Below are 6,839 nucleotides of genomic sequence, written 5' to 3'. Positions count from 1 at the left end.
ATGTAATGTGTACATTCTCTTGGCTCTATGTGCAAAAATATCACTACTCTCACCGTCTTCACTGCTCTTCTCCTAGTCAAAAGTACAATGATCTCTCATGTGGATTACTGCAATGGACTCCTAGTGAGCTTCCTTGCTTCTGTCCTTGCAACTCTATAATCTATTTTTCAACACAGTACTGTCTTTAGAATTTAAACAAATTCAAGTTACTTCTCTAGGCCAAAACCATGCTGTGGCTCCCCATTTCACTTAGAGAAAAAGCCAAAAGTCTTAAATGTCCCATAAGTATCTTCATAAGATATTCTCTCCTCTCTTCTCCCATGACTGTGCTCTTGCTTATTTGGCTTCAGCTACAGTGGCCCCTTCCCTTTTGCCTGAACATCAGATCTGCTCTTGCCTTAACATTGGTTGTTCTTTTTGGCTGAAATGCTATTCTCCCAAATATCTACTTATATAATTCTCTTGCCTCTATCAAGTCTTTGTTCAAATGTCATCTTCTCAACAAGGCCTTTTTTGACCATTCTATGGAATGCTGAATGAGATCTGTTTCCCATCCCTGCACAAGCCCTCTTTTGTTTTTTTTAAGATTTTATTTATTTATTTGACAGACAGAGATCACAAGTAGGCAGAGAGGCAGGCAGAGAGAGAGAGAGAGGAGGAAGCAGGCTCCCTGCTGAGCAGAGAGCCCGATGCGGGACTCGATTCCAGGACCCTGAGATCATGACCTGAGCTGAAGGCAACAGCTTAACCCACTGAGCCACCCAGGCGCCCCTGCACAAGCCCTCTTAATTCACCTTATACTCCCCTAATTTTTTGCATGGCATTTATCATTATATACCATATTTTATAGATGACTTATTCTTATGTTTATTGTTTATTCCTTATCGCAACTCTCCAATGCATGTAAGCCCTGGGAGGACCAGAAAGTCTGTTTTGGCACTGATGTACCCCATGTACCTCTGGCAGAGCCTGCTGCATAGTAGGCACCTAATAAATATTGGTTAAGAAATGAAATGTACATTTAAAGTTAATTGGGGTTGTTTAATGAGGAATTTTTCAGTATCTTTAATATACCGATAAGATTTGAGAATCTTCCCATCAAATATACTGTGCATGCTCTCCACACTTACTTAACCACAGAATTAATTTGTTACATAATACCTATTAACTTCATAAAACACCCATTTTGCAGTTTTAAGAAAAGCTAAATCAAGTAATTTTTTTAGATCTCTTATTTACAAAATGTGTAATTCCATCAGGAAATGCTTTGCAACTTTAAATTGCTAAGCATGGCCTCTTGGTGTTATTTTTTAATTGTTCTACTATACGTTGAAAGAGGAATATAGCTTCCAAGTGGCATGTAAAGCCATCTAGTCAGAGATTTGAAGCAGATTAATTTTATCTTGACTGATTTCATCTGTACCCTTATTTTACTTCTGAAACCTATAACATTCCAATTAGTTACAGAGTTTTCAGACTTGTTAAAGACCTTAGAGAGGATCATATACAGTCGTGTTATGTCAAAACTGAAGAAACCTAGTCAGCAAAAGGATTTTTTTTTAATTTTATTTATTTATTTGACAGACAGAGATCACAAGTAGGCAGAGAAGCAGGCAGAGAGAGAGGCGGAAGCAGGCTCCTTGCTGAGCAGAGAGCCCGATGCAGGGCTCGATCCCAGGACCCTGGGACCATGACCTGAGCCGAAGGCAGAGGTCCCAACCCACTGAGCCACCCAGGCACCCCAGCAAAAGGATTTTTGCCTAAGCTCTCACTACTGGAGCCCCATAAAGCAGGGCCAAAAAATATGGCCCCATATGTCCAGGATAAATACAGTAGTAAATTCTGTATTATACCAAACTCACCCAGGTGCATTTTTCACTTGTTCAGCTATCACGTTACACCAAAATCCTTTTCTGATCCCTTCCTCCGTATATATCTAACATACTCACCTTAATTATGACACTAATTACATATTAGCATCTTCCTCCTAGAGAGATTATTTTTCTCTGAGTAATTTATAGCAGCTTAGAAATGAAAAAAAAAATCCCAGATTTCTCTAACAATACATATCCTAATGATTAATTAATATGATCTTGCCACTGTATCATTTTAAAGACATTTAATTATTTCCTTTATTTGAAAAAGAAAAACAAAAAATTTCTCTAGGCCCTACTTCCCTCTCACTTTTTCTTTGATCTCATTTTCAGCAAACTCCTTGGAAAAGCTGCGTTTATGCACTCTCCATGTATCTGCTTGATTTTAGCAGAATCTACATACCTTCTTTGGCTATCTCAGGACCAGCAATTTCTTCTCAAGATGCTGATCTTTTCAATTAATCTACTCATTTTCTAATGATAATAGATTGAGAAAACTTAGCTGAATGTGTTCTTAGCCTGTACTCCCAATATTTTAAGAGACTATCAAGGGAAAATGAAGGGGTTAAGTATTGTTATTGCTTCAAGTTTGATTCCTTGAAGTACATTCATTTGTTCAAGAAATGTTTTTGTTAATTCTATTTAATTCTTATTTTGATGAGATAGGTCAAGAAGATGAAAAGGCACAAACTTCCATTTAAAAAATATAGAAGTCATGGGGATGATGTGTACAGTAGAGGGGGTACATCAATGAAACTGTAATAACTGTGGTGAGCAAAACATGTTGTACAACTGAAACTAATGCAATATTGTGTGTCAACTATACTTCTATGAAAAAAAAACAACTAAAAACAAATGGAAATGTTCTTGAACTTCTATTTGTTTTTTAGAGGTCTGGGACACAGAGTTGAAAAAGTATCTATTTTTAAGTGCTATATTAGTGAAGAGGAAAAGAAAAATGAACAAACAGCAAGAAGCAGCCAGGTATTGCTAAACGCTATAATGAAGATAAAACAAGATAAAGTACTTGAAAGACCTAAGAAGCTGTTTTGGATTAGGAAATCAGGGAAGACTAGAGAAAGTTTTTTAATATGATCTAAATGGCAAGAGAGTAAGTCTCTTAAAAGAGCTAAGGGAAAAAGTTCTTTAGGAGGGAAGTTTCTTCAAAGACCAAAAGTGGAACTAAACTTGGTGTCTTCAGGACACCTTCAAGAGAGGAAAGCAAAGTGTGACTAGAGCTTGTGAGTGAAGCAGAACACGTGAGAAATGATGAGAGTGGTCATCAGAGGCCAGACCCGTAGGGCCTGGAGACCAAAGGAAAGGGTTTGAGTTTTATGCTGAGTGAACTGGGAACCCACCAGAGATATAAATGATAAACAGGTAAATGATATGGTTTGATTTCTTCTTTGAAAAAGAAGGGATATGGTTCTGGCTTCTGTGTGGAGACTGGATAGCCAAGGGAAGACGATAAGAGGAAATTTGAGCAAGCGGACTCTGTTCAGTGCACCTCGGTATCTAAGAGTTCCCTGAGTATGCCTAAGACTTGAGTCTAAGCATAAGGAATTTTAATTTGTTCTGCTTTTGTCTAACAGATTAAAAATTCATTTTGAAAAAAATGGATTTTGTTATAATGAACATAATAATGAGTGACTTTTTTATTTTTGAAAAGAAAGGATAGGGCGCCTGGGTGGCTCAGTGGGTTAAGCCACTGCCTTCAGCTCAGGTCATGATCTCAGGGTCCTGGGATCGAGTCCCACATCGGGCTCTCTGCTCAGCAGGGAGCCTGCTTCCCTCTCTCTCTCTCTCTGCCTGCCTCTCCATCTACTTGTGATTTCTCTCTGTCAAATAAATAAATAAAATCTTTAAAAAAAAAAAAAGAAAGAAAAGGAAAGATAGAATGGTCTCTTAATTTGGTATATTAGATTCTCCATGTACTTACATCACCATCAAAACCACCTCTGGTTTCATCTCACAGATTTTAATTTGCCCATGGATACATGGCACTCTCTAGCCTTCCAAAATCCATCTTAATTTTATAACATGTTCTGAGCACCCTGGAAAGTTCTGAGGATACTCAAGTAAATAAGGTACAGTCTATGCACACACCAAGTTCAGAATTCAGTCATGGAGTGAAGACTGTAAACCAGTAACTGGCAGAGAACGTATGTTTTAGGAAACATAGTGAGGAAATAAATAACTCTACATGGGTTGGGGGAGGGGTGGAAAGATTGGGGAGGATTATTGTGAACACAGGATATTTGAGATTAGCAAACATAGGTGGAGAGAATGGAGTCTTTACAGAAGGAATCACAAAGCAAAGCATGGAGACTTTAAAAGTGCAAAGTGTGTCAGGGAAATAAGTCATAGTGTGGAGCTCAGGTCCAGGACCATGCTTTAGCACGCTAAAGGAAATTAATTAAACTTTTGCAAATGTAAGTTGACAGTGAAATAAAGTTTCATGGTGTCTAAGATAAGAAATTATTTCCTTCCTTCACTTTAGGATGGTTCATATATAGTTGTTGTAAAAATTGAGTTTAATGCTTTCTTAGGAGAAACGTTATAAATGACATTATCTTATTTCTTGCCACATGAAGAGTAAACTTCACATTAATCTCCCCTTTAATGTTTCATCTTTTAGACTTATTGATATTGAATTCTGGTTTTAGAGTTGAATGTGACATCTTTACTGTTTTATATTTTTATTTTTTCAAGGCTGAAAATAAGTCTAAGGCTGCTCTGGGTTAATCGGAATGTTGATGTTACTTGTAACTCTCTTCTGCTTGGATTTGCTTCCGTAAAAGCCATTTATAGTTTATTGCCTCAGCAATCTTTGTCACAGGAAGAACTAATTTCTTTGAAAGGTTATGGTTTGAAAGATTCAAAAATGATTGCTGTGTTGCCTATTTTAGTGCAATCATTCATATCTATATGTGTGTGTGTATGAGCCAAAAATACATTTTGTAAATTATGGGATTTACAATCTTGGTCAGCCACTGAAGGATACTCTGGTATTGAGATTATTCAAATTTTATGATCTTGCCAAAGACATTAAAAGCATTTTATGAAATACTTCAAATTATTGTTAACCCAGAATGAACCTAAATTTATGTTCCGCTTCAAAATTTTTTAAAAATGCATATAAATATCACATGACTATGAATCCGTGCAATTTAAATCACCCCTTAATCAGTTTTGCTAAAAACAGAATCTAAGGAAAGCAGCGCTACATAGCTGGTCTGCTTCACAGGATTCTCACTCACATGGAGCTCCCTCTAAGGGCCAAATCAATTACTGCACCACAAAGCTTACCCAGCACAGCAGAGACGTCTATGTACTTAGCTTTGTAAGAAGCACCTCACAGGAACATCCATTATCCTCACAGCCACACCACTAAGTTAGGCAAGACCTATTATTCTCCTCATTCCGGATATAAGAATACTTATTCTCACACAGCTTATATTTACCGATATCAAGGTTTAGATCTAGGGCTCTACAACTTTTAACCTCCCTGCTAATGTGCTCCTAGCAATGATGTTACTATCAAGATGAATGATTTCAGTGCACATAAACATCAAGAATAAATACAGCATGTTCTTTAGTCAGAAAAATATAGCCCAGTGGAAGCAAAGGTTTCTGGGAGAAATGTAAATTATCATACATTTTATATGCTAGGTTCTTTCTAGGCATTTTAACTTACATTATCTGTTTAGTTCCTAAAATAACCCTATACGATAATCATTATTACCTTATTATTAAATGAAAAGCCTGAAGGTAGAGAATAAGGTAACTTGTTCAAGGTTGTAGAGCGAGTAATAGAAACAATTAGAGATTCAAATCCAAATCCCATTTATTCTAAAGCTGATGTTCTTTCCAGTACAAATTGGGTGAGTTTTTGGTGATAAAGTTTTGTTTGGTGTTCAGTCTTTCCACTCTGTCCCCAATTGTTCATCAGTTAAGCTATTTTAGAGTGACATGGAGGCTACTTGAATAATACAGAAATCCAGGGATGTTTGCTTAGAAGACTCTATCTGTGGCAGGCAGAATAACAAACACCCCCCACCCCACCAAAGATGTCCAAGTCCTAATCCTCTGAACTGGTGAAGAGTTTACCTTACAAAGCAACAGGGAGTTTTCAGATAAAACTAAGTTAAGGATTCTGAGATGGGAGACTACTTTGGATTATCCAGGTAGCCTAATATAATCACAAAGTTTCACCATAATTCAAAATTGACCGTAGACATAAATGTAAAATCTAAGAACATAGATGAAATAGGTGAAGGGGATCAAGAGGTACAAACTTCTGGTTATAAAATAAATAAGTCAGTGGTATGAAAAGTATAGCTTAGGGCACATAGTCAATAATATTGTAGTAATTTTGTATTGTGACCAATAGTAACTATATTTATCATGGTAAGCATACTGTAATGTATGTAACTGTCAAACCACTATGTTGCATACCTGAAACTAACATAATATTATATGTCAACTATCTTTCAATTAAAAATTATAAAAATCTGCAACAATACATATTTGACCTGTGGTTAGACAAAGATTTCTTAGATTCAACACTGAAAGCATGATCCAAGAAAACAAATTGTTACATACTATACGTTGAAAAATTACAAAATAAATAGGCTTAGTGAAAGATGTCAGACAAAATATAGTGCATACCTTATGCTTCCATCTGTATAAAATTCTAGAAAATGAGAAATAACATATGGTATTGGAAGGTAGATAAAAAGGTGTGTAGAGATCAGGAGAGAATACAGGTAGGAGGGTAAGTAGGAGGAATTACAATGGTCCATTAAGAAATTTTTGGAAGTGATAGATAAGTGTAGCATTTTGATTACTGACATGATTTTACAGGCATATATACAAATGCTGTAACATCAAATTACACATTTTAAATATGTGAAGTTTATTTTATGTCAATTATGCCTCAGTAAAGCTGTAAGAAAATCAACC

This window comes from Mustela putorius, unplaced genomic scaffold, assembly GCF_011764305.1.
Source record: "Mustela putorius furo isolate JIRA1106 unplaced genomic scaffold, ASM1176430v1.1 tig00000228_pilon_pilon_pilon, whole genome shotgun sequence".
In the NCBI taxonomy this organism is placed as follows: Eukaryota; Metazoa; Chordata; class Mammalia; order Carnivora; family Mustelidae; genus Mustela; species Mustela putorius.
This window is presented reverse-complemented; position numbering follows the sequence as displayed.